Genomic DNA, 26932 nt, shown 5'->3' on the forward strand with positions numbered 1-26932 from the left:
AAAGGAGGGGAAAAGGAAAAAGGGAAAGGAGAAGAAAAAAAGAGAACGAGAAGGAGAAAGCAGGAGAATGGAGGAGAATGAAGGAGAAAGGAGGAGAATGGAGGAGAAAGAAGGAGATGGCTTGGCAAAAGTGACAGGGTTTTATTTCTTATTGCAACACATTTTCTTGTGAGAGACAAATGGCTTGAGTCCTCTTCCCTCTCTCTCTCCCCCCATCCACCAAAGTCCTTCCCAACCAGGAATATTCCCCTTTCATTCCAGTCCCTCAGTGCCTGATTCCAAGTCACTGCCAAGGGCAAGTTCTCAGCTTTCACCTTCCCTCAGTCCCTGGGAGAAGCTGGACTTTGCAGCCACAGCTTTTGCCACCCCACAGAAGTTCCTGATGGGTAGCTCGAGCTCATTGACTTCCAGAAAAGGCTTTTAGAAAAGAAAAATGAAGTGTCACTATCTAGCAGGGAATGGAGAAGCGCTTCCTGACCCTCCTCTTACATTCATTTTCCAAGCTCAAATGCCACCAATACAGCATCTTAAAAGTGCCCTCAGGACCCACTAATTTAAGTAATGTGTGTCTGTAGTGTGACCTTGCAAGAAGAGGAGGACTTAATGTACCACGGTTGTGTTTGGAGGATGGAACTCCTCAGTACCTGCTTTTTTGTTCCAACACTGTTTAAATATGAAGCAATTATTTGTTATGAAAATTTGATAACGTTTTAATGCTCAAAAAATAAATCCCATCTGTTTGATTCTCCCCAAGAGGAAGAGCAAAAGATTCATTAATAGAAATACATGGCATTTCTGTGGGAAAAAATAACTTTATTTATGTAACTAAGGGTAACCACATGAAATTAAAGATGACAAAAATTCTGCAGGATAACATAAAAACCATCCTAGAATTCTATTTATAATTTGAATTGTGCCAGTGGGAACCCTGGGGTTGGAGCTCTTAGAAAGCTGCAGAGGAGCACCAGACATCATTTATCCCAGGGAGCCAAAGGTACAAGAAAGTGACATTTGAGTGCCCACAAGCTGTGGCAATGGATGGATCAGGAAATCATGGAATCATGGAATAGTTTGATTGGAAGGGATCTAAAAAATTATCTTGTTCCACACCCATGCCATGGGCAGGGACATCTTTCAGTATCCCAGGTTGCTCCAAGCCCTGTCCAGCCTGACTTTGGACACTTCCATGGATGGGGCAGCCACAGCTGCTTTGGTAAACCTGTGCCAGGGCTTCACCACCCTCACAGAGAAGAATTCCTTCCCAAAATCCCATCTATCCCTGCCCTCTCGCAGTGGGAAACTATTCCCTTGTCCTGTCCATCCAACCCTGGTCCCAAATCCCTCTCCAGCTCTCCTGGAGCCTCTTTAGGCACTGGAAGGGGCTCTCAGGTGTCCCTGGAGCCTTCTCTTCTCCAGGATGGATATTCCCAGCTGGACATTCTTTGTTCTCATCCACTCTGGGTTTTTTGTGACCTCCAAACCCTGGAGGTCACACCTGAAATTATCTTCTTTTTTCCTGAGTTTCCAAGTCAGTGCCTTGCCAAACTTTGGGTTCTGGCTCGCTCACAGTCTGCAGTAATTTTGTCACAAGAAAAGAAGAAAATCTTCAGATTTTCTGTGAGATTAATCAGCTGATTATTTGTCTCTGCCACTGGTGCTGAATCTTTAAACCGAGAAGGAAGAAAAGAACCAAATTGAAATCCAAGAATCCTAAATCATTCATGGGATAGAAAGGCAGCGTTACGGGTTTGCGAGTGAAAAATCTCCGAAAATAATCAGCTTCAACTCTCCTGCCATCAGCAGCCCTGGCAGCCACAACCTTCAGAACCAGGCATGACCTTGTTAAAGAGGACATGGTGACATTCCCCTTTTCCCAAGGGTCAGTGGCTCCCACAGGGAAACTCAGTATTTCTTCTTGGCAAAGAAGGAAAAACCTTTCCACCTATTTTGCACACAGAATAATTATTTTGGTTTTTTACTGTCACACATGAACAGAGTATTTCCCTCTCTTTAAAGCAGATTCCTCTCTTGGATCTCATCTCCTCTGATCCCTTGACAAAATAACCTTTCCTGGGTTTTCCTTTTCCCATGCTAGATTTAACCAGCTGGTGTGAACCCATTTGTCAGCCTTTCCTGTCTCCACTGCAATGTCTGAATGCAAATGAATAAATTATTCCAGTTCATTTCTCATGAAAGTAGCAGGTACCTCTCAGAGAACGTCGTGTACAAGAGTTAATCAAGAGAGGCCAGAAGAACCAAAGGAAAAAAAAAAAAATAGGGAATGATTTTTCTTCTTGAGGTCTGGACTCAGGGAGGTGACATGAGATCAAAAGAGAAAAAATTCTGGGTTGGTTTGAGTCGGAAGGGACTTAAAAATAATACAATTTTATCGTTTTATCATGGTCATGGGCAGGGACACCTTCCATTATCCCAGGTTGCTCCAAGCCCCATCCAATTTGGCCTTGGACACTTTCAGGGACGGGGCAGCCACAATTTCTCTAGGACACCTGTGCCAGGGCCCCACCACCCTCACAGGGAGGAATTTCTCCCCAGTTTCCCACCCAACATTTTCCTCTTTCATTTAAAAACCATTCCCCTTGTCCTATCTATGTAAAATGTCACTCTCCCTCTTTTTTTTTAAATAATCCCCCTTTAATTAATCCCAAGGAAAACTTGTTCGGAAGAAATAAACCATGATGTGGATAGGAACAGAACTTGGAAGTGATTTCGTTAAAAGTGGACCAGACTTTCTGATTACTGGGAAAATCCAGAACTTACTGGGTTTTTCCATTTTGAAATTGAACAGCCCCTGAAATGCTAAAAGCTTCTAACAAAGGCATCAGAACAAAAAACTTTAGCTGAAAGCAAAGGTTTGTTTCAGTGACATCAGAACACAGTGTTTTGCTTTCTGAAGTTTATTTTTGTGTCAGGTTTTTTGATGTTTTTTTCCAGTTCTTAAAATAAATTTTTCAGATAAAAGAACAGGAGAAATTCCAAACAGGCAATTTCAGATGAAGGACTGAAACATTCTGTCCTTTTCAACATTGTAAAGAAATTTTTCAATACCTGACATTTGTTGCTGAAAATGATGCTCATTCTGTTGTTTGACTTTCACTGGAGCAGAATTTCACTTCATCCTGAAGTCTGCTGAAGATTTTCTGCACCACAGTAAAAATGTGATCTCACTCTAACCTCCCACCTCTTTCCTTTGCTTTCTTACACTTGACAGCTCCAAACTTTTGGAAAGTATTTGATGATCCAGGCTGGGGCTCTGAACAACCTGATCTAGTAGAAGTTGTCTCTGCCAATGGCTGGGGTGTGGGATAAGATGATATTTAAGGTCCCTTCATCCTAAACCAGTCTATGATTTTATGATTTGTCCTGAAAAGACATTTTATTCATGGAGCACTGATCTCCACTGGTCTTTATCTGCCACTTCCCGTCATGTTTGTGTGCATTTAAACACGCCCTGATCTGCATCGTCTGCCTGCTTAAGGCATTGATTGAAAAACCTAAATTAAATTAAACCAGAAAATTCCTTACCAAAGAGGAAAAAAAAAAAATAAAGTGCAGCACTTAAACCCAGGAGCCTTTATGTTATGAAGGTAAAGCATAAAGTCTAAAATTACCTCCTTGTGATGGGGAAAGGATGCAGATTTAAAGAGGTGGTGAATGGAAATGCTGTATTTTCCTTAGGGGATCCACAGATCTTCCTTTGGCATTGGAGAGAGGCTGTAATTTCCAAGCACAGAGCAGAGCTCAGGACATTTGCAAGGAGGCCTTGCCTTGTTCAGGGTCGTGTGTTGAGTTATGGCCCACCCAGCGCCTCATCCCACTCCATGTGCTGACCTTGAGGGCTGCAGAGACTCATGGAGGTCACCTGGGCCTCAGGAATTTGTGTGGAGAGAGATTTTACACCAACCTGAGCTGTGGCAGCAGAGCTGAGCCCAGGTTTAGGCAGCAGGGAATTGTCCCAAGTCCCTGGATGTGTTTTAAAGCCAAGGGGACAATCACCAATCCATCACAAAATGAAGCATTCTGGGCAAACTGCTTGAAAAAGGGGAGGTTTAGATGGGTTATAAGGAAGAAATTCTTCTCTGTGAGTGTGGGGAAACCTTGGGCCAGGTTTTCCAGAGAAGCTGTGGCTGCCTCATCCCTGGAAGTGTCCAAAGCCAGGTTGGACAGGGCTTGGAGCAACCTGGGATAGTGGAAAGTGTCCCTGGTCATGGAAAGGGGTTGGAACTCCATAGTCCCTTTGAAGGTCCCTTCCAACCCAAACCAATCCAGGACTCTCTGACACGGAAATCTTATTTGGGGTGAGATCCACCCAGCCCTGACCACTTCCGGGCTCCTCTTCACTGACTGTACTCAAAGGAGAACACCCAACTTAGATAACTCTGCTTATCATCCTCTCCCCTGATATCCAAAATGCTCACAGGGGTACACAGAGCAAAACCTGGCTCCAAACTCCAGAATCAGAGGCTGACAAAATGAGCTGTCCTCACAGGACCTGTGGATCCTCACAGGATCCACAATGCCCATATGGATCTGGAGAATGATTCAAGGCCTGACATAACTTGTCAGGCCTTGCATCATTCACCAGATCCTCATGGGCATTGAAAGCTCAGATAACTCCTGGTGGCAAATCACAGAATTCCAGAATTATTTGGGTCGCAAGGGACCTTTAAAGATCATCTCATTCCAATCCTTTACCATGGGCCAATTTTCCACTAGACCAGGTCCCTCAGAGCCCTGCGAGTTTTCTTTGCTTTCCTTGTTTTGTTTTCTTTTCCCAGCCTTCCAGTTTCCAAAGGTGTTGCAGACATCTTTTATGAAAAATCCTTTCCTTAGGATTTTTCCTCCTGAGAAGCCAAGAGGCCTCAGGAACAAAATGTAAACATTGATTATCTGCTGCTGTGGATCTCAACAGGTGGATCATTGATTGGCCCATGTTGGATGTTTGTAATTAATGGCCAATCACAGCCCAGCTGGCTCAGACAGAGAGGTGAGCCACAAACCTTTGTTATCATTCTTGGCTATTCTATTCTTAGCTAGCATTCTGATGAAATCCTTTCTTCTATTCTTTTAGTATAGTTTTAATGTAATATATATCAGAAAATAATAAATCAAGCCTTCTGAAACGTAGAGTCAGATCCTCGTCTCTTCCCTCATCCTCAGACCGCTGTGAACACCGTCACACAAAGGGTCTGGTCCAGTGAAGGGAAGGAGAAAAAATCCCTCAGAGGGCTGGGACACGGTGGTGACAGTGACAACAGCACTGGCACCCGTGTCCTGCATTGAAACATCACATCCAAAGACAATGGAAAAAGGAGAACATGAATCCAGCACTGAATTTGAGCTGGTTTGATGCAGACTTTGTCTCCATGGTGGAATTCCTGAGGTCCCCCATGCAGGGAAGGAATTGGACTTTGATGATCCTTGTGGGTCCCTTCCAGCTCAGGATATTCCACAATTCTCTGATTCCATCAGCTGCTGGGAATGCAAAAATACCTCTCTGAAGTGATATTGTGCAATAATTGTTCATCTGGTTTAACCCTGCCAATTTCTCATGACCTGCAGTTAAATATTCCAGCACCTCGAGTTCATTACAGTTTGCCTACTAATTATATCTCCTTGCAGACCTCCTACCAGCTAATTCTCAGGAGCTGGAAGCACTCAAACTTATAATTTTTTTTTTCCACCCAACTTTTCTTTGGATTTCCTCTGATATTTTCTTTCTGCTTCTGCGCACAAGTCCTTAAAGTCATTCCCACGCTCCAAAGTCCGACTCCCACTTGCTGCCTCAACCCAGACTCAAACTTTTCTCCTGTTGCTTTCTCCAGCAAATTCTAGTTTAACTCAATGCTTAGATCAGTTTGTGACAGGCCTTGACAATTTTGAGGGAGAAGGGAAAGAAAGAGAAAGAAGAAAAGAAGAGGAGGGGAAAGAAAAGAAGTCTTGTAAAGATTAGTTTCTCAAGGGGGAACTAAAAACAAAACACCCCTCACTCTGGAGGGAAAGTTTAATTAAAAAGAGCAGAGTTTTTAATTACCAGGGAAATCTACTTGAATGATTCATTTGCATAATCCCGAAGGCAGTGGAAGAACAGGCAGGAACAAGATAAGCTTTTCTTTACAATCCTCCTCTTGCTTTTCCCTATCTCTCCAAAAATGACTCTGATCCCTCGCTGCTCCCCTCTCTCCTTCCCTGCTGCATTGTTCTTACATCTGATGGCACATTTTGGCCTCGGGCTACTCCTGCTTGTTTGGCTCTTGCTTTGTTCTGGGATGATCCATTTTGGTACAAACCCTGCACCTTTCTACTTTTTGGGGTTGTCCAGGGGTGATGAAGTCGTCCCTGCCTCCTTCTCCTGAAGTATCCAGGCTCTGCTGAATTGGCTGAGCACCAATGAGTGGTGGCACTCAAAAGTGAAAACAAAGAAATTTGGCAGCAGAGGAGGTGGCCAGAAGGCCAAATCACCTTGAGCCAGCTTTGGAGGTCAGCAAAGGAAGGACAATTAACCCAGCAGAGCCAAGGCCACCCCAAAACCATGTCCCCAAATGTCACACCAACACGTATTTTAAATCCCTCAAGGTATTTAATTTATTTATTCATAATTTAATTTATTTAAAATTAATTTAAAAATTATTCCAGTAATAGTAATATTTAAATATAACAATATTTAAATAATAATAATAATAATATAATTTAAATTTTTTTTAATTACAACATTATAAAAATTATTTAAGAATTAGTTTAAATTCCTCATTTAATTTATTTATTCAACCACTTCCCTGGGCAGCCTGTTCCAGGGCTTGACAGCCATTTTGGTGAAGAATATTTTTCCAAATCATAGCAAGATTTAGATTGGAAAAACCTTCTAAGATGATTGAATCCGACTGTTCCCCCAGCACAGCTGATCCCAGCACTCATTCACATCCCCAAGTGTCACATCTCCCCATCTTTTAAATCCCTCCAAGTATCATGATTCAGCCACTTCCCTGGGCAGCCTGGCAACCATTTTGGGAAGAAGTTTTTCCTAATAACCAATCCAAACCTCCCCTGGGGCAACCTGAGGCTTTTTCCTTTTGTCCCATCACTTGTTACTTGGGAGAAGGGACAGACACGTGGTCGGTGGTCAGCCCTGCTCTCCCCAATCCTCCTCTGGAAGACGAAGACGAGGCTTGAAATGAGCTTTTATCTCCAAGTGTGATGATTCACATGTTTTTCATCTATGTTATTGAGTTGCTACCCATTGAAAGGCTCATTCCTTTCTGACATGCTGGAATTCAGGGACAAAATCCTCACACTCTGCCCTGCCTCTGATAAAATGCCACCTTGTTCCTTCGCATACACCTGGCCTGCACTCCTCTGATTTCAGGGAGTTGGGGTTCAGCAAATCAGCAGATGGGAAAAGCCATTTTATATCCCAGGCGAGGAGGGACTGTCCTGTGGATGGAGCAAGGTCTCACTCATCCCCAAGGCAGACAAGGAGCTCTGGTGTGGGGTCCCAGGACGAGGAAAGAGACGAGAATCTTGACTCCATGTTTCAGAAGGCTGATTTATTTATAATAAATAAATTTAATTTATTTATTATATTATATAAATTATATATATAAAAATTATTTTTATAATATATAATATATTATATATTATATAGTATATAGTATATTTATTATATAGTATATTTATTACCTATATTATATATTATATATATTATTTATATAAATTATATAAATTATATTATATTATTATGTATATATTAAATTTTAATTATATATTTTATTATATATATTATATTAAAGAAAATTATATACTAAAACTATACTAAAAGAATAGAGGAAAGGATTTCATCAGAAGGCTGGCAAGGAAAGGAATGGAATTGGAATGATAATAAAATCTTGTGACTGACCAGACAGTCTGAGACAGCTGGACTGTGATTGGCCATTAATTAGAAACAACCACATGAGAGCAATCATAGATGCACCTGTTGCACTCCACAGCAGCAGATAATTATTGTTTTTCTTTTCCTCTGAGGCCTCTCAGCTTCTCAGGAGAAAAATCCTGGCAAAGGCATTTTTCAGGAAATATCATGGCTACACCCTGGCTCTTTTTGCCTGCCCGTAGAGATCCAATTCCACCAAAAGAAGGACACCTGAGCTCTCCCCACCTGGCCATGGTCACATTCACCACAGCCCAGGGCTTGGGGGAGTTGAGAACCCCACGCTGCCCTCAGAGCTCCTCCAGACAAGCCAGGATTTGAGTGGGAGCACAGAAATCAATATCCAGCCAGGAGAGGCGTTCAGCTCTCCCGGATCACAGCACTTCGCCCCTGGATGACCCCTTTCCTCCCTCAGTGCCTGCTGAGCTGCCCCATCCCTCCCCTGCTCTGGAAGCTTTGCAGGTTTTTTCTTACAGCAGCACTTGAAAAGGTCTTTTGTTTGTGCTGCTTTCGAGCCTCAGATGTGAGAAAATTGATGGGAGCAGCGCGGTTGTCCGACCTTTCCAGACCTCCTGACATCCGTGGCATAGACACGTGTTTGGGATGCTGGGAGCCAGGATGGGTCAGGAGACAACAATCCTGAAATGTGGGAGAGGGAAAAAAACAGACAGTTTAAGAAACACAGACAGGAGCAAACATAACTTCCAAAATGAAGGAAATTGTAAAGATCCGGAGAGGAGCAGGGAATATTGTTCAGCTGGATGCAGGGAGACCACGTGTGTCCAAATCAGGATGTCACCACGGAGCAACTTATCCCTCCAGCCCTCCCTGACCCACAGGATGGAGGTGTGGGAAGTGCCAGCTTGATGTCTGTGTCTTTAGGCTGATGGATGGGATGTGGAGCATGGATTTTTTTGTGTTTAATTAAGCTGAGGGGGTGACAGGCACCACAGGAAACCTCCAGAAAATTGATTTTTCCTCACATATCCACCCACGCAGGAGCTGTGTTGTGTGCAGATGCCTGGAGAGTGTATTTTGGGGGATCTGCCTGTGTTTTCTTTGTCTGCTGAACTTAAAACCAGGCAAGGTTCGTGGGAATACCTAATAGTTCTTCAAAAATTAATGTAGCATCTATATTTAAATTATATTTTGGGTCTATTTTAGGTTTTCTTAAAATGCTCCATCCCTCAAAGTGTTGTGGGAGCAATGTGATCTAGTGGAAGGCTCCCTGTCCATGATAGGGTGGAACAAAATGAACTTTCAGGTCCCTTCCAACTCAAACCGTTCTGTGATTTCTATGGTTTCATAGTAAATTTTATATTAAATATGAATATTCATACTCCCAAACTTCACTCCCTCTTGAGACCACTCCTAATAACCAATGCCAGTTTGACCAGCATGCACATGCTGTAAAAGGCAAAAAATTGGGAAATAAGGGAAATTTCACCTGCCTGGAAAATATCAGCTGCCAGAAATGCATGTTAAATATGAAGATTCATACTCATCCACAGAAAACAGAGTGCTTAGAGACCTCTATTAGTGCTGTACAAATCCAAAGTGAGTGGATTTAAGGAAAAGTGTGGGTTTTTTGAGGAAATAGGGATGCACCTGAAGGAGATGCTGGAACATCTTTAGGGACATCAGATCCTACACCCAAAGGAGATGCTGGAATTGAACTGGTGTTAATGACTGTGAAAAATCAGGGATGCGAATCCAGAGGGGACTTGGGCTAGTTGTTAATGGTGCAAAGAGGCCACTGCCCATCCTCCCCAAAGCCCCAGAGCTACAGCTCAGCTACCAGAGCTCAGGTTTTTGGTTCTCCAAGGCCATTCCACAATTCCAAATTCACCCAAATCTATCTCCCTGTGACTTTTTGTGTCTTGCCAGCTCTTCCTTTCATTCTGTCCTCCCTCCACCTCCATCCCATGGCAGCCTGCTCTGCCTCCCTGCAATGCAGACAAGAGCTCTCCTCTCTCAGGTGTTTCACCAAGCAACTCACACATTAAAGCCTTCAAACTCCTTTTCATAAAATGCCCAAATGGTTTAGGATGGAAAGGACATTAAAAATCATCTAATTCCACCCCTCTGCCATGGGCAGGGACACCTTGCACTAGACCAGGTTGGTCCTGTCCAGCCTGGCCTGGAACACTTCAAGGGATGGCACAGCCACGGTTTCTTTGGCCAAAAAATTCCATTTCCTGTTCTGGGTCGGTGAAAAGGATGAAAAGGTACAAGGGATGAGACAAACATTTCCTAAGGTGTATCCCATATATCCCATTTCCCTGGGAAACCAGTCTGGAAATGCAGCCAGCCATGAGTGACGCTTTATAATGAACTGAGTGAGTGGCTAAACACATGAATTTAAATAAAACAATTTCAAATAAGCCCCATGAATTCAAATAAAACAATTTCAAACAAGCCCCCACCAAGCTGCTTCTTGCAGGTTCGGCTCTCAGGACTGCACATTTCTGGAATTACTGATTTCTGGACAGCTCCCTGTTCTGTCACTCCTGACATCAAACCTCATCTCCAGCGGCCTGGAGACAAAACCACATCTCTCCTGTTGAGTTAAATAGAGATAATTCATTGGGCATGTCCTGGGGTGGCCCTTTCCCAGTCACGGGCCAGCTGTGCTGTGAACAAGCCCCTGCAGAAATTCCAGCAGCTGATCTGTGCTCTCGCATCCTCCTGCACTCCACTGAGCTCAAACTGCTGCAGTTTAGCGGAGAAAGAGGGAATGGGTTGGAAAGGACCTTAAAGGTCATCAAAAATTCTCATCCATCCTCCACTGGGCAAAACACAGCTGCGGTCACCTCCAAGAGTGCCCACAAATGAGATTTTGTGAACTCCTACTACTTCAGGGCAGTCAAACAGAAATATCTCAAATTTTATCCTGGGAAAATTGGGCAGGGAAGCACAAGGGAAGATCTTTTCTTGTATAAAAGCTAAAAAAAACCCAAATTTGAGACAGCTAAATATCAGCTTTCATGGAATGAGGGGGAATTTCTAGGCAGGAACTCAGCACTCCCTGCTCTTCACTCAGGATTTGGCTTTCCAGGAGCACTTTGCTCATGGGGACAGGAGCAGAGGAAGGGCCTCACCTCTCAGTGTTCATTCACTTGCTAAATCATGGGAATATGGAATGGTTTGGGTTGGGAGGGACCTTAAAGGACATTTAGTTCCATAACCTATTAAATAAATAAATAAAGCTCATCAGAGTGCCACATTTCAGGCAAGAAGATCCATGAAAGTCTCAAGCTGATGTCAGGTGGGACAGGAGAAATGAGATGGCAATTATCAGCTGGTGATGGCAATTATCAGTTCCTAAGCCTGAGAATCAATTCTACACAGAATTGTGGGAAAAAAAAAAAAAAGAAAAAAAGAAGCTAAATGATGCAATCAATGAAGAACCAGAGGGTCATAAGAACACAATTAATGTCAGTCAAAGTGCTTTATGGAAGGGAGCCTTGTCAAGCCAGCCTGATTATGTTTCTGAGGAGATAAAAGATTGGTGATACTGGGAACAGCCTCAGTGTGAGACTTTTCTAAAAGGTTTGATTCATTTCCCACAGTCATATTAAAAGCAAAAAAAAGAGAGAGAAATATAAATATCAAATCAATTAAAAGTTCATCAAATAGCATCTCAGGAAGAATTTGTCAATGGAAAATCATCACTGATGCAGGTTCTGCAAGAAGTTTTCAGCATCGTTGTCAGTGATCTGGGAAGAAGAATAAAATCACTGCTGACAGCATTTCTAAAAGATGATGATTGCCTCTGAGTAGGGCAGAGGGATTCTACAGAGAGATTTGAATGCTGGGGGAAACGGGACCAAGATGAGTCAAGTCAGTCCACCTGAATGCAAAATTTTGTGCTCAGAACCAAGAAATGAGGCTCAATTTATCCAAATTCCTTCCAGTTCCTGAAGGGAGCTGACAAGAAAGATGTGGAGAGACCATTTACTGGAGTGTGGATTGACAGGACAAGGGGGAATGGCTTCAAACTGATGGAGTGTGAATTTGGATTGGGTATCAGGAGAAATTCAGGGTGGTGAAGCTCTGGCACAGGTTTTCCCAGAGAGGCTGTGGCTGCTCCATCCCTGGAAGTGTCCAAAGCCAGGTTGGACAGGGCTTGGAGCAACCTGGGATAGTGGAAGGTGTCCCTGCCCATGGCAGGGAGTTGGAACAAGATGATCTTGAAGGTCTTTTCCAACCCAAACCATTTCATGATTGTCCCAAAACCAAAGCTAATTAGGGAAGTTTTCATGAAGATAAGGCAGTAAAATGTAGAACCTAAATATTACCTGTGGATTTTTCTATGAAAGCTCTGCTTCCTCTACTTGTTTCCCTTCATGGCATAAAACTCACATTTAAACTTGTGAGGGACCAGATCTCAACCCTCACCAAGGACTCCTCATGTCCAAATCTTTGCCATCACTTTTCTCTCTATTTTTTATCCCAAAGCAGATGCTCAGGACACTTTTCCGAGTGGGTTCTTTCACTCCAGGGCACTTTCCTGTGCGGATTCCTCCATTTCATCACAAACAAAAGTTGTTACTTCACAGACGATCCACAAGCGACTTATCTCCCAAAGTTCAGGGCAAAGAAATAAAGTGCACAGGGCTCATTTGTGCTCTATTTAACTTCCAGTGAAGTGATGATGATGCCTCAAAGCTGCTTCCCAAGAGTTGTCTGCAGCCCCTGAGCCAAATGCCAACTAGGAACAGAAATCTCCAGGAAAGGAGCAGACAAACATTGTCTTTTATAGCTTGGAAACAGCTGTTCCTGCCTTCAGGCCCACACACTCAGGACTCGCTGACCTGGTTTACCCAGCCCTTGGTTTCTGGTTTATATCCCCATGTCTGCTGATAATTGATGCATTTCTAATTGTTATTTAAACTCAGTTAAAGTGAATATTGGTAATTAATTATCTCTTCCTTTGGTGAAATATTTGTACTGCCAGCAGAAATAGCAAAAGTGGAGGCAAATTATGCAAATTCTTTAGTGAGAGCGATTAGACAGGGGGGTTGTCTCATTTTTGTTTTGTTCTAGGAGGCTTTTTGAGGTTTTTTTTGAGCTTGTTGCTTTTTTCTTCCCTGCACTGAACTTTCTGAACCTCTAAAACACCAACCTGGCATCTTTTCTTCAAAACAGCTTTGCAAAGAGGATAAAGATGGAAATAAAGAGACATATGGTGCACATGAGCCTAATTCATGCAAAGTTGCTCATCCTGGGCAGATGGAAATGGATGTTTGAGTGCCTTGGCTGGAAAGATGCCTTAAAACTCACCTTCTTTTTTATTTTCCCTTTGTCATCAGCCTGGCTAATGAGTAGCCCCAAGGCAAGTTTTCTTGCTGCTTAGACTCTTGTGCAAATTAATTTTGCAGCTGTGCGTCTTCCTTGCCCCTCTTCTCCTGAGTTTGGATGACAGACTTATTTCTTGAGTGACAGCAAATCCAAAGCAGACCCAAATATTCCCAGTCTTAATGAGGAAGGGGTTTATCTGATCTGGAAGACAAAGAGAAAGGAGAAGGAGAGACAAAAATATGTTTGGGACTTCCCCACCAGCCAATGGGATCTGCTAAACTCACTTATACTTATCTTTTTCCTCTTTGCATGTCTTAATATCCTGTCTGAAAATATGAGCCTGCCCTAGGCACAGCTCATGTCAAATTATTGACTGCCTCAAGCTTGGGGGAATTTGTAAGAGATTCATCACTTCATTCTCTTGTTTTTTCCTTTTTTTTTAAATCCGCTCTCTTTCTTGTCTCATCCTTCTTCCATTGCATCACTGATCCATCAGACATTGATCTTCACATAAAGGTGCAAAGTGAGTCAACAGGCTCCTGCCACATTTTATTAAGCAGCTTTCCAGTGGGAATCAAAAGACATTGGATAAAAGAGAGTGTGGCCAGTATCCTAAAATAACATCCCCCAAAACCCTTCTCTGAGAGCGTCAGCAAGACTCTGGGTTTTAAGACCCTGAAGCAGTTCAAGACTTGAGAAGGATCAGATGGTGTCTGGTTGTATAAATCTAAATCCCTGTCAGCTTTAAAGTGAAAAGAAACAGGTTTAGATTGGATATGAGAGAGGAATTCTTCCCTGAGGGTGTTGAGGCCCTGGCACAGTTGCCCAGAGAAACATCCAAGGCCAGATTGGATGGGATTGGGAGCAACTTGGGATAGTGAAGTTATCCCTGCCCATGGCAGGGGGTGGGAATGAGATGAATTTGAAGGTCCATTCAAACCCAAACCATGATTCCATGATCTTTAACCACAGTAGTTCAGATATCTGGACAGGATTTTGAGGAACCAAATCCCTCAAGGAGTAATTACTTCCCTGTTTTATCTATATCTCATAATTTTATGCATTTTCCTCTGTTGAGAGGCCTAAAGGTATTTGGTGAGCAACTTGTGCAAACAGTATTTCATGGAATCATGGTTGGAAAGGACCCACAAGAACCATCAAGCCCAACTCCTGGCCCTGCATAGACAAGCCCAAGAATCCCAACTTGTGGCTGAAGTGTCGCCCAAGCCCTTGTTGAACTCATTTTCCTTTCTGGTGAAAAAGAAGTCGTTATTATTAATAAATCAAATTATTAATAAATCAATAAATGTGGGTTTTTTAGAATTTAAGATATTCAATGCAATATTAAACCAAATACTATTCAATGGAATATTAAACCAAATCGTGATCAGTTCAGTGGGAATGTCCCAACATTTCCTGCAAATCCCAGCACTGTTTTTATGGTTTATCCTGCACAGCAGATGTCCTCACTCCAAAGCTCCTTGGATTTTTCAGGGATGGGATTGCGAGGCTCATTCTTCTCCTGTAGATTTTTTTTCTCCCCCATCCTTTTGAAATTCAGAGGAAAAGCATTTCCTAAATGAGAGCACAGCTGGAATTTCCACTATAAGGTGGGAAAAACTAAGGAATTTATAGAGAGGGGTGTGGGCACAAGACAGATCCTCCGGGAGTGAGCTGGAGGCGGTGAATTCTTCACCATTAATGTCCTTATTTTCTCAAACTATCAAACCAATGCAAATCCTTTCTCATGGCTGGAGTTTGGAAAATTTGGAACACGGCAGCAGCCCCTTGAACGTCCTTCAGGACGTGGCTTGTTGCAACTACAGTTGTCATTTACACTTGAGGGAGAAGATGATGGATTTGTTAATCAGCCTCATAACTCTGATGTTATTGAAATTACACCTGCAAAGGAAAAAGAGAGCTGAGTTAGGAGTTTATGCCTTTGACCCATTCACAAGGTCCTTGAGCTGACACAGTTCTGCTGAAATTCTTCCCAACTCCCATATTTTGCATGGATTTGTCTGTGTCACGCAGAAAAAGATGGAAAAGATGTCCTCAAGTGCAATATCCACCCTTTTTATGAACACTTCCAGAGGTGGCGAGTTCACCACTTCCCTGGGCATCTTGTTCCAATGCCTGACAACCCTTTCCATGGAGAACTTTTTCCTAATATCCAATTTAAACCTCCCCTGAATAAAATTTGAGTCTTTTCCACACCTGAATTTTGAAATGCTGTAGCAGCTTCCCCCACACTTCAAAGGGGAAGGAAGTAGAAATTTTTTTCCACACACAGGAATTTGGGTTTTGGTCCTCAACCTCAGTCCCTCAAATGATTGATGTGAAAACCATGGCTGTCTGCTGACCAAGGATGCAAAGGGAGAGCAAATGATTCCAGGATAAAGAGTGGAAAATGAGAAGAATTGTTTAGGAAAATGACAGAAGAGAGGGGACAAAACCTCACAGACAATGGGAGATTTTCAATACAGCTCTTAAAAGACCTCTGCCATCCTCCTTAAATCTGTCTCCTCTTCAGAGTGGTTATTTCAGCACAGAATCATGGAATTATTAAGGTTGGAAAAGACCCCTGGGATCATCGAGTCTAACCCACCACGTTCTTGTCAACAAGACAGTGAGTGCCACTCACTGTCAAAAATCGAGTCATTTTTTAAACACCTCCAGGGATGGGGACTCCACCACCTCCCTGGGTAGCCCTTTCCGAAGTTTAACAATGCTTTCCATGAGGAAATTCCTCCTGAGTATTTCATCCTGAGCTCCATCAAGAGATCTAAGACACCACAAAATATTTGTGGGTTTGAGGAGATCCAGCAATGAAAAACATTTTTTAAGATGACACTTAAAAAATGCTGAAGTTGGCTTTAAACAGATCAGGATAAGTGGGAAGATGGTTTGATTTTTCAACCAAAACTTTGAAAATGCAAAATGACATGGAGACTGGAGGAAAACTTAAGGCACTGGAATTACCCACATGGCTTGGGAACATTCAATGTGTTCCATTGCTTTTCCTAGGAAAAGAAATATTTTCTTCCTGTGTTTTCAAGGGTTTGAATAAATGCTGGGACTAACTTGGAGTCACATAGAATTATTTAGGGAACATCAGCATTGTGCCTTTGCTCTGGGCTGAGGGGTTGCCTAAGCCCAGGTGATGCAGAGCAAGGGCTTGTGTGGGATAACCCCAGCCTGTGCTTGAGCTTTGAACCTTAGGAATGGAAGATTTTCCAAAAAAGATGTTACAGGTGCAACTGTCCCAGGAGTTTGAGCAAATCAAACCAGCACAAACCCTCTTTATTCCCAGCTCCAAAGCCTTCAGTTTCTCTCCAATCTGCCTTTGGTTTTGAGCAAACACACAAGATTTGTCCTTGGAGCTGGAAATATTCCCTCCCTTCCCAGTCATTTGGTGCGAGCTGGTATCCAAGGTTATTTTGACTTTTTTCTTTTTGGTGATAAATCAGAGAGAGAGCTGTTGATGGAGAAACCTTTTTGTCCAGGTACAACAAAGGAAGGAGCTCTTGGCAGCCATTTGCCCTCTGGCATTTTTCAGTGGTAAAAAAACAAGAAAGAGAAATGAGCACAGCCTTTGGATTGGAGCAAATCCTTACCTTCCAATGGAAGCTGCTTTCCTTTGCTCAACTTTTCAACTTTTGCCTGGGGGTGAATGTGACAGCTTGTTCCTTTTCTTTCCCACCTGAGACTTCCCTGAAGAACGGCTGGCTCATGGCTGCTCCTTGGAGTCCCTGGTGAAAAATAAATGTGGTTTGCAGAGGCAATTTGGATTCTGGCAGCCCTGCTGCAGGGAGAGCTCAGTGCCCTCTCCTTGTCTCCAGCTGGTTTTCCCTCTTGAAACATTCCACACTCCACAAGTGGGATAATCCCACACCACACCAGGGCTGCTCCAGCTCGTAATCATGGGGATGCAGGATGTGCAAAGCCAGTGCTCCCCTCTTCGGAGTTGTGTTGGGAAATAATTGCACTAATTCTCTATCCCAGGCAAGGTTAATTAGTGCTTCATCCCATTCCACACCTCCAATTTTCTTTTTCAGCATCAGGAAAACAAACTAATCCTCATGGGAATTAAAGGTGCTTTGGTCCCCAGTGGAGCAAAGAGTTTCCTAGTCCTGCTTTATTTGGAGGGATTATTCCTTGGAGAGAGAGTTTTCAGGGTTAGTCCTAGGCTTGAGCAGAAGAAATAGCCTTTGGAAATCACACAGTGTTGTACTTCCTGTGAGAATTCTCAGACCTGGAGATCAATCTGGAACATAAGTGATGAAGAGCAACTGAGGGAGTTGGGAATGTTCAGCCTGGGAAAAGAGAGGATCAGGGGGGATTTTATCACTCCCTACAATCCCTGACAGGAGGGTGCAGCCAGGTGGGAGTTGGTCTCTTCTCTCAGGGGAAAAAATGACAGGACAAGGGGAAACAGCCTCAAGTTGAGCCTGGGAAGGTTCAGGTTGGATATTAGGGAACATTTATTCCCTGGAAGACTGGGTAAGCATTGGAACAGGACCCTCAGGACAGTGGTGGAGTTACCACTCCTGGAAGTGCTTGGAAAAGGATTAGACCTGGCATTTTGCCACGTGGTTTATCGGATATAGTGGCAGTCAGTCACAGGTTGAACTTGATGAACTTGGAGGTCTTTTCCAACCTTAACTCTTCCATGATTTCCCACCCCACAACACCAATTTCTCATTAAACAGAGCACTGCATTACTTCCCCTCATGGTTCCTCCATGTTAATCTTTTTTTCATTCTAACCCATCAAATAGTTTGAGTTCATCCTGTATTTCCTTTTTATTCTTTTTTTATTTTCCATTTTACCCTCCCTGTCTCTACCTGGAAGAACAATTTGCAGCCCCAACAGAAGAGAAAGGGGGGGATTCACAGAACTCTCTGAGCACTTTGCTGAAGTGTTTATTATCCCCAAACCCAGTTTTGCTCCTAATGAATTCCTGTGCCACATCCGAATGCCAGCCGTGCTTTCAGGGAATCAGGCTGCCATCCATCACTGCTTAATCTGTCCTTAATGGGCAGCACGTGAGGAGCAGCCACCAGGAGAAGAAGGGACATTAATGGGACAGCAGAGATAAAATGGGGGAGGGAAGCTGAAAAGCCTCATTAGGTGCATGGGCAGCCCAAGGAGAGTTTTCTTTTAATATCTCTGCTTTCTGTCAAGGCTGGATCATCTCTCACAGTGAGGTTTCAAGTCACCCACATATGCTCAGATTTTGTGAGGAAAGGCTCTTGGGTTTTGTTGGTTTTTTTTGGTTTTTTTTTTTTTTATAGCTGAGGGATATTTGTGCAGCCATAAAAGAATGGAATATTTTATGGCCTTTATTAAAAAAGGGCTGTACTTGAGATAAAAGACAGGACAGCAGATGATGCCAAATGACTTGGCAAGCCCTGAAGCTGTTCCAAACCTGGTCACTGCAAAGCTTTGCTCAATTGAGCAGGGGAAAGTTTCAAATCTGGAGTTTTTCCTGCTGCAGGTAAAGATTTATTGGGTGTTAAATATCTGTTCAGTGCTGGGGCTCACTTTGGCCCAAAGCCATCCATGCTTTTATAGGCCAAAGGAGGGATGGGGATGGTTCTGCCTCACTTTACTGGATTTCCAGTTCCATCATCTTGTTTCAGCCTCTCTCACATCCCTCACATTGCTCCAAGCCCGTCCAACCTGGCCTTGGACAATTCCAGGGATGGGGCAGCCACAATTTCCCTGGGAAACCTGTGCCAGGGCCTCACCACCCTCATAAGGAAGAATTTCTTCCCAATATTCAATCTACCTCCTTTTTTTATTCTGAACCTGTTCCATGCTCAGCCTTTTATCCAAGACATTCCACAGAGGCCGAGGAAAAAGCAGGATTGTAGGATGATACCTCAACAGTCTGCCTAAAGCCTGACCTTCCCATTTTCCCATCTCCTCAGGTGATTCTCCTTCCTAGAGGCAGAATTGCACAAACTCTTCTCTTCCTATCTGGTTTTAGATGGTGCAACTGTGCCTTGGGTATGTTTATTCAGATCTAAGCCTTCCTTTTGGGAGTCTGTGGCCCGCAGTGTATTGAGTGGGCAGTATCCATATGCTAAATGTTTTTATGGGAGTATTTTTGTATGTTTTGTTGGGGTTTTTCATGTTTTTTATGGTTTGGATTTGGGTTTGGTTTGTGTTTTGTTTGTTGGTTTTGTTTGGGTTTGTTTGTTTCATGTAAATTTTGCTGTGTTAGATAAAAGTCAGCGCATACATGAGAAGAAAAAATAGAATCAAAAAGAAAAACTGGTTCTGTTGGAGTCATTACCAAGCAACAGTTTCAGTCCCACAGATGGTCCCAGTGGTTCCAAGTGTTTCATTCTGATTCCTTAGGAGTTCATCTCTCTGATCAACAGGGATGGAACATCTTTTTGGCTCTCCAGGTCCTGGGCTCATTTTGATTCCCCACCTTTGGCTCTCCCTTCACAATTCCTGGTTCTCCAATGGAACATAAATTCTCCAAAGCCATTTTCTCCCCTTCCTGATACTTTACTTCCATTTCTTTCTGATTTATCCCCACCAAACAAATTCAATATCCAGGATCCAGGCCAAAGAATCACATTCTGAAGCCATTTTCTTCCCTTCCTAATATTTTTTCCTTCCTGTATTATTGAAAATAGTTCAGAATACTGTCTAATTATTTTCTTTTATTTATTTTGAGGTAATATGATTAGCAAAGTGTTTTACTCTCATTTTTAAATGGATAAGGGTCTTAAATGTCTTATCTGGAATCATAACCAGGGTCAAGAGGAGAAAACGACATTTAATTGTATCTCAGTGGCCAAACTACAGCATCAACCTCCTAAAAACAGAAAGATTAAGCCCATAAACAATACCATTTGTTCACAGAAAGAGCAAATATTGAAGGGAAATTAATGTAATGGTGTTAATAAAGGGAGTGCTGCAATGAGTTCACTGCTATTTTGGGGAATTTTTTCCACGCAGAGGGTCTGTGGTGTTTTAGAAATTGGATGATGCCTCTTGAAGACTGGTGGAAGACATTGGTCTGCATTTATGTTTGTGAATCCCCACACAAAAACTAAAACAAACAAAAAAAAACCAAAACCAAAACCAAACCCAAAACAAAAAAGACCAAAAATAAAAACAAAACCCAACCAAACAAACAAAACAAATAAAAAAAAAAAAAACAAACAAACAAAAAAACCCACCAAAAATAATTAATGCTTTGTCCCAAAACTTTTCATCTAGAATTTAACACAAATTCATGAGATATCAATGGACTGACACAAACCCCACCACCAGAAACAATTTGTGGCACTTTTAAATGAAAAGGGAGACAAAACAGATGAAGGAAGCTCTTTTAAACCGTTCATAATAAAACCTTGTGTGTGTTTATACAAAAGTGCTCAAAATCCTTGAAGAGTTGATTAAAAGAGAGGTTAAAAATGCTGCTGGAGCGGAATGAAAGCCCAGATTTGAAGTGATTAAAGCTTCAAGACATAATTGGCTGTGTAGGAATGGTTCAGGGAGGATGGGGGTGGCTGGGGCATCACTTGAACTCTGCAAATTGACCCTCAGAGAAGGGACAAGAAGTGACATTAGAGCAAACTCCTGTGGCTGGACATCTGCAGACCTGAAGGCTCTTCCTGGCCATTTACCCTCCTTGATGGAAAGAAATGGTCTCAGTTGTGAGTTGTCACTTCCCATTAAAGCAACTTTCTTCCGCTTCCCTGAGTGCCAGAGAGGGGAAACAACAGCAAAAACAAAATCAGGGAATTGTCTGAGCATCCCTCGGGGTCATTGGTAAGAATCTTTCACTAACCAGGGCCAGCTGGCTGCCAGATAAACCCTTCCATTGCTGTGTGGAGGAAGGAGCAGGGTCATTTGTCACAGGTCTTTCCAGAACAGTGGCTCCCTGGGGAACAGGCAGGAAGGTGCTGGATAAATGTGGTTTTAGATGCAGGCTCCCTGTGGATTTCCAGGTGATCCTTTGCTTGCCAAACTCCCAGCTGTTTGACATCTGGATCAAATTCCTGCTGGGCTCTGTGGGGAGAGCTGTGTCAAAGGAATGTGCTGGTGGCCACGGAGAAAGGAAAAGCTGTCACCCATGTGTGTGAGGCTGAAATAATCCACAGACCCTCAGCTGAGGTGGTCCTCATCCCTATTCAGACAGAACAGGAGGGGATGCTCCTGCTGTGCCAGAATTGGAGCATTTCAGAGTATTTCCAAAATGTTGTTATGGCTGGGCCTTACTGGAGAGTCAATGAAAATCTTCACCAAATTTGATTTCTGTCTGTACAGTCAGACCTAGATGTCGCCAGGCTGCATTTTAAATGCATTTCTGTCACTTAGGTGGGTTTTTTGTTGTTTTTTCACGGGGTTTTTTTTTTGTTTGGTTGGTTTTTTTCCCCCCCGTTCTGCACCTTCTGCCCTAAAATGGAAGGGAATTCAATCATGGAATCACGGAATGGTTTGGGTTGGAAGGGACTTTCAAGATCATCTTGTTCCAACCTCTCCATGGGCAGGGACACCTCCCCCTGGACCAGGTTGCTCCAAGCCCCATCCAACCTGGCCTTGAACACTTCCAGGGATGGGACAACGCCAGTTTCTCAGTCTGAGTTGTTTAAGACAACAGGATCCCACCCAGCTTAACCAATTTCAGCTTTCTGACTCACTGACAAATAAATACTGCCTGAACCTATCTGGGGGATTTTCTTTGTCTAGAAACGCCTCAAAATCACAGGTAAACTTCTCCCCTTCTGAGCCTCTGGGGTTTTTTTTTCCCAACCTTTTTCATTTTTACCTGGATTTTCCAGTCCCTGGAACAGGGAGCAGGCTCCTTCTGGACCTCAGCCATGGATTTCTGCCTAGACCACAGCCTCAGCAGCGCGTTAATGAAATTCCAACATTAAATGACAACCATTAGGCCTGGGCATAAGGAGCAGGCCGCAAATAAAAGCAAGGGTTTATTGTGCAGAGTGATTTCATCGTGCAGAGCGAGTTATTTAATTAATATTTAAAAAACACCTCAAGATTCCATCAATTAACGGAACGAGGATGTACAAATTACCTATAATTATTATTGCCTCCATAATCAGGGAACAGATTTTCCCTCTCTTTCCGAGACATTTGGGTAAGGAGCTAATGAGGGGATTCCACTTCAGGTGTGCTGAGATTCAGCACTTAATTTTGCCGGGTGAGTGATAAACGGCTCTGAATTATTCCTCACTCTCTTAGCCATAAACCTTTTAACAGCTTCAATTTTTTACAAACCATAGACCCTGCATTACAGTCACCACTCCACTCAGCTCAACTCCTTGTGCTGCTTAATATCCTATAAAACAGCCCTCCTAAAGAACATTTCCATGGAAACAGTCCATTAAAAATGAATTTTATAGCTTATGTTTTCTATAAATGGACAGCTCATTTAATGGCCTTTTGCTCTTACACTTTGCCAGAGCCGCTTCAAATTTAGCCATATTTAATTATTTTATCATTTGAAACAGCACCTTTTTTTATTATTATTTTACTTTATTGCCATTGCAAAATTTCAGCCTGGTTCAATGGGCTCTGGGGTATTTTGGAGCACAAAGGAGGTGAAAATTAAGAATTGCATCCCACACACAAACTATAATAAAGAAAGGTCTCTCCACTGATCTAAGTATTTCAGGGTATCCAAGTTCTGTGAATTTTATCTCAAAATCAGTCCTCTTTTCACTTAAAATTGCAAAAATGTGCTGTTCAGTAGAACAAGAGGACAGATCAGCCTGCAGATACTTTTTTTGTGTCAAGATGACTTCCCAAAGTGAAGTTTGGGATTGCCTTTATCTCTTGAAACTCTCCTAAAATAAAGAGGAGACATATTTGCAATGAAACCCAGAATCTGAAAGAAAAAAATTTAATTGTGTCAGCAACTTGCTGTTATCTGGACTCCTCAGGAACTGAATAAATTCGTGGTGGATGGTACAATTTATCAGTGCTGTCCCAAGAGAGTTCTTGGCCAGAGCTGTGTTGTGGCTCAATTTCCAGAGAGCTCAGCAGCCTAAGGAAGTTCCTGCAGTGTCACAGGTTCTTATTCATCAACAAACATCAACATCATCATTTTTCAGCTGGCATTATCATCTCCTTAAGGGACCTCAAGCTGGCTTTCGCTGAGATTTATTCATCAAAATCTCCTGGAATCTGTTGCCCTTTTGCAAATAAAAGCCAATTTTTCTGGAGTTCAGCTCAAAGATTTTGCATTTCTGTTGAGAAGTTCACGATGTCCACATGGAAACCTTTGGTGGGGCCATTTACTTGGGGCCTCACACATTTCTGTATGCCCAGCCCTGGTGATGCCTTCCAGAAGAGCAAGGCTGAGGATCTGGGGACACCAAGGAGACCATGGACATCTCTGGTCCTATGAAATTTAGCTCCAGAAGAATCACAGGGTCACAGAATGGCTTGGGTTGGAAGGGATCTTCAAGATGATCTCATTCCAACCCCTGCCACGAACAGGGACAACTTCCACTATCCTATGTTGATCCAAGCTTCATCCAACTGGGATTTGGACATTTCCAGGGATGGGGCAGCTACAGCTTCTCTGAGAAACCTGTGCAGGGCCTCACCACCCTCATAGGGAAGAATTTCTTCCCAATATCCCATCTAACCCTGCCCTCTGGCAGTGGGAAGCAATTCCCTGTGTCCTGCTACTCCAATTTTTTGTCCACAATCCCTTTCTACCCCTCTTGGAGCCTCTTTAGGCACTGGAAGGGGTTCTGAGGTCTCCCTGAAACTTTCTCTTCTCCAGATGAACACTCCCATCTCCCTCAGCCTGGCTCCAGAGCAGAGGGACTCAGTCCTCAGATCTTTGTGGCCTCCTCCGGACTTATTCCAAGGTCCACTCCATCCATTTTCTATGCTTGTGCTCCAGCTCCCTGAGCAGGTTGATGGCTTCCATGGGACTTTTTCCAGTTTTTCAATGGGTTTCACTTCGCTGAGAAAAAAAATAAATCTCCCAGAGAGGAAAAACTGCCAGGTCCCTGAAAACTCCCCAGTGCACGCAGCTGCTGAGTAATCTGCTCTGTGCTTCTGTCTCCTTACCTGTGCTCTTTCACCAGGCTGGGATTTCTACTGGGAAACCCTATCCTAAAGCTGCATATGGCTTTATTCCCAGCAGGGCAGCTCCACTCTCCTGCTGTCTGCAGTAATTCTCTCAGGGACAATGATGAATGGGCTGCCACTGATCTAAATCCACAAAAAAAAATTCCCCAGGAGTCAGGACCTGTTACCAGAAGCATTACTTCTTACTCTTTTTTATTATTTTCCTTTTATTTTTTCTTTTCTTTTTTTCTTTTATTTTTCTCTCAGATGAGTCAGCACAGGCCATGATCCCACACTCAGAGTAAGGGAATACCAGGAGGGAAGCAAGACAATCTCTTTCTTTCCCGGTGATATGTTCCACAAAATAAAAAGCTTGGATCCTGCTGAACGTGCCTGGATGACCAACTGCTGGAATTAAAACCCTCTCAGAGATTTAACAGCCAGCCAGTGTGAAATTTTGCTTCCTTTTAACCATGAAAACAGCAACGGAGCCTGACTAACAAGGGACAATTAACTGGAAAACAATCGGAGTTAGAAAAGATGCTGTGAGCAGTTATAGCAATATTCTCCATTATACCTTAAAATAATATTCATCCATGCTTAATAAATACCTAAATATTCCCCTCTGGCCTTCAGCATGCAAATCAAGGGATCTTTATTTTCATCAACTAACATTAAATTATTTTTGCAAACTCTGTATGATTCTATGAGGATTAGAACACTTGGAAGTTTGAGTAGCAAAGTTTGACACCTACCACAATTCCATATTCATAAATCTTCACTTCTGAGCCTTTTAGTCTTGGTTCTAGAAGATCTTCCCAATTTCCATGTTGGGTGTCTTGCTAAACCAACCACAGGTTGGACTCAATGATCTTGGAGGTCTTTTCCAACCTAAAGAATTCTGGGATTCTGAAGGGAACTGTAAGAGGAATTTAATGTTTTGAGGAAGGTCATGGAGAACCTGCTGCCATCCCTGCTCTCCCATAGAATTCTGGTCTGAGATCATGCAGAGAGATTTGCTTTTGGGTGGTTCACACTGAATTAATCAGGAAATAGGGATATTTCAACTTGGTCAAGTGGAAGATGTCTCTGCCCATGGCAGGGGCATGGAAATAGATGATCTTTAAGGTCCCTTCCAACCCAAACCCTTCTGTGACTCTATGATACTCTAATAGAATATTATTGATTATCAAGCTCATCTTTTTGCAAAAATCTTGTTTCAACATTTTCTGTCTCTTCTCTAGAAAAGTATATAAGAACAGAAGATGAAATTTTTAAAACCTCTTCTTTCTGAGGCATTTCTAAGCTGAAATTTTCCTCCCTCTTGTGGTAAGCGTGTCTGACAGTTAAATATATTACCTGTGAAAATTTTCCACTTTGTTTTTGCTCTTATTTCCACTTTCAGCCACTGTTTCTCAAATCTCTTGCAAAAATATATATCACTTTTGATATATATTACCTCCTTCTCGTCAGTCTGGAGCACCTTTAGTTTTTGAGGGCAATTTGGTTGCCTGCTATGGGTTTTCCAGACCTCAGGATGTCCCTCAAACCTTCATCTTCTGGTCCAGATTATCCCATCCAATCCACTCCTGGATAATCATGGCTAAATTGCCATGAAAACAACCTTTTGGACACTCAGATAATGTAGGGAATGAGAATTTGAGCTCAAATCCAGCTGACCTGAAGGCTGTTGGTGCCATGTTTAGTTGAGATAGATTCTGCAATTGATCCCAAGGACTCATCCCTGAGTTCACTGGAATATCTTTGCTCAACAAGGTTTGGGACAGCTCAGGGTGGGCACCCAAAATTCAGGGTTTTTTATGGTTTAGGCAATCCAGCAGCATTTTTAAGAGCTAATGCTGAAGAAACAGAGAAAGGACTGAAATAATCTTAATTTGGAGATTAAAGAACTCTGTTAGGACTCAAGGCTGCAGGGTTGTTGTATCATCCCACCTTCCCAGGTTTCCCTCATCCACATCTCCAACTATTTTTCTTATCACTACAGGGACCAAGTACTTCCCAGAGCAATTACACTCTCAGGGTAATATCATTTCTGAGATCTGGGTTTGCTCACTCAGAGAAATAAAAAAGAAATGGCATATGAAAAAAACGAGATATTTTAATATTTGGAGATGTTCAAAACATGCCCAATCCTTCCTCTCATGCTTTATCCCCTGAAATCGTGCCTGGTGAGGCTTCAGTGCCACCAACCCCTATTGTTGCAGGCTTCCAAATCATTTTATTTAGGGAAATAAAATGTAGAAGGTGATTTGAACGTTAATGATGTGAGATATGAGTTTTTTATGTGTCAACTCCGTCTCTGCCTAATGATCTAATTCACTGCAGGCTCCTGGTTAAAGTAGAAAATGTGGCCCCTCTCAGAACACCACAGGACTAAATGATACCTCACTTAACAGTTCCCTCAAGTCTGTGTGGTGATGAATAACAAGGATCTGTGAATTAGAGAGAGATCAGAAGAGTTTAGGGCACCTCAACCTTCTTCATTTCAATCCTGCTCCTCACAAAAAAACCTCCCTTGGTGGGAGTGATATAATATGGATCACATCATCTCAAGGCTGGATGAATCCTTAAGAGTTCTGGGTTTGC

Source organism: Melospiza melodia, chromosome 1 (assembly GCF_035770615.1).
Source record: "Melospiza melodia melodia isolate bMelMel2 chromosome 1, bMelMel2.pri, whole genome shotgun sequence".
Taxonomy (NCBI): domain Eukaryota; kingdom Metazoa; phylum Chordata; class Aves; order Passeriformes; family Passerellidae; genus Melospiza; species Melospiza melodia.